The following is a 2447-nucleotide window of genomic DNA, read 5'->3' as shown; positions in this document are numbered from 1 at the left end:
TTCAGAGGCAAATAAATTCAAAATAAAAAATAAAAATTTAATTCTGAAAGATTTTAGATTACATCATCTCTGGTTTTTCCAAATGCATCTCTTGTGAGGCAGCTTCTCTGTAGAGGCGCGCTTCAGCGATAACGGCGGTCCTAACATCGTTCTCAGAGGTATATAAATAAACGATGGAATTACGCAGAGGTGGCCTGTTTAAGCTTTTCCAGAATCCGACTGATCATATCAGTGGAGGAAGGACTTTCTCCATGGCAACATTCCCTTGAATGCGAAAGCTCCAGGCGCTCTGAAAACAATTGCTCGGGGATGCTATTCCTGCCAAATCCAAATCCCGATTAGCTGGAAACTTGGACCATAAAGAGAGAGTGCCCACAGACCGGGGCAATACCCTGGGTTCCTTTTGTCGAAAGAAGACACGAGCTGTGACCTGGGGCTTTCTGCGCCATGGTTACCGCCATTAAAGACGGGTGCATGGTACCTTCTCTGAGCAAGAAATCAAATACGACAAATACGTTCTTTATTTTTGGATAATGAAACAATAGGAGAGCCAAAACTCCTCAAAGATGAAGTGCCTCCAACTTACTATTTATAAGGATAAATATTGGATAGGTCTCTAACACACTTGGAAACACCCAGAATTACTAAGATATGCAAACACTGATGTGAATACAGAGAGGCAGAAAGAGATGAAATGTCAGTAGTAAGCTACAGCATTAAAAAAGATAGGGAACATGTTTTGGGGCACAGTGGCGTTTAACCAATAATAAAGGTAATTACAAAGGCCAAGTCCCTGGTCAACTTAAATATTTTATTTCAGACATATTCAGTTTCAATTCTCTGTTCTGGAGAAATTGGGAAGCAAAGGCTATTGTGAAATAATAAATAGCAAGATTATCCTGTGTATAATTTCTAAAATCTAAAATATTCTGAAAATGGTTGGAAGGAATCATCATTTTGAAGCTCTACGAAATGTATTATTTCTTGCGGGGAAGTCATTTTAAGGTTTAATTTTATTTTTGTCAACTTGATAAACACTTAAAATGAAATAAATTAAAGTAATTCACTCATTTAGCAAATATTTACTGAGCACTCACTGCATGCCAGGCAATGTTCTAGACTCTGGAGATATACGGTAATCAAAACAAAGTTCTCAACCCTTGTAAAGCTTATATTCTGAGCAGGGGGAGGCAAGACAAACAAGAAATAATAATAAGAAATGAAAGTAAACAATACAAGTTAGAAGGTGATGATACGGGGGCAAAAAAAAAAATTGGTGAGCAGGGTCATCAGCTGATATTTGGACAAACCGGTTGAGTAGATGCCACAGAAAACGAGAGTTAAGTAAAGCACAATCAGAGGGGATGGACTTGGCCATGCAGAAGGCTGTGTGGAGCGCTCTGCAGAGCAAACAGCCGGAGCAAGCAAAGTTTGTTCAGGGAACTGGGAGGAGGCCGGAATGACCCGCGTGGTGATTAGTTTATTGGTTAAGCTAATGCAATGAAATCTTAATGGTTTATCAGAATAGAAAGTTATTTTTTCTTACATAAAATCCAAAGGGAGAAGCAGTAATTCTGCTCCACTCAGAAGCCCAGGCCGAATTCTTCATACTCCCTTCTTCCACATGCTGGATATCAATGTCTAGAGTGACCTTGACATTGTCTAGAGTGACCTTGACATTGATATCCAGCATGTGGAAGAAGGGAGTATGAAGAATTATAAGAGGATTTTGCAGGCCAGGGGTAGGGAGACTAACTCCCCATTTGCCTGAGAGTGATGTGTTTCCCAAGATGTGGGACTTTCAGTGTATAAATCAGGACTGTGAGCAAATCAGGATAATTGGTGACTGTCAGCCAGGCCTAGAGGTATACATGCCATGGCCAGAAGTTGGCTGCATTGCCTCACATGACGCTAAGGGACTTAGAAGGTGCAATCCAGCTGCATGTCAGAAAAGAGGAGAGGAAGTCAGATGAGAACAGGGGACAGATCGCATGGGACAGACTCTCAAAAGGACTGAGTTTTACTCTGAATTAGAATTAGAAGGTTTTAAAGTGAGTAGTATTTTACTTATTGTACTTTTGAACTTGACAAAACACATATTTTTTAAATTCCAGGCCCTCTCAAAAGCATTTGCAAATATAGAAGTAATTTAATGCTCATCACAACCTTACAAGATAAACATTCATACTATTCCCATCTTACAGGAGAGGAAACAGGCATGAAGAGATTTGGTAACTTGCCCCAAAGTCGGCAAGCTAGAAGTGATGGAGCTGGCCTTCAGATCCAGGCGGTCCAGCTAAAGCCTCCGTGCTTTACCCACTCTAACATTCACCACCGAGACAACTTGCAGAATCCTCAGGATAAAAGCAACAGCAGGTGTTTGTCTGTTACTGGCCCTCCATGTCCAGGAGCAGCCCTTCCCCCTCCTGCAGGCACACATGTGGTCG

The sequence above is a fragment of the Pteropus vampyrus genome, unplaced genomic scaffold (genome assembly GCF_000151845.1).
Source record: "Pteropus vampyrus isolate Shadow unplaced genomic scaffold, Pvam_2.0 Scaffold127, whole genome shotgun sequence".
Lineage (NCBI taxonomy): Eukaryota > Metazoa > Chordata > Mammalia > Chiroptera > Pteropodidae > Pteropus > Pteropus vampyrus.
This window is presented reverse-complemented; position numbering follows the sequence as displayed.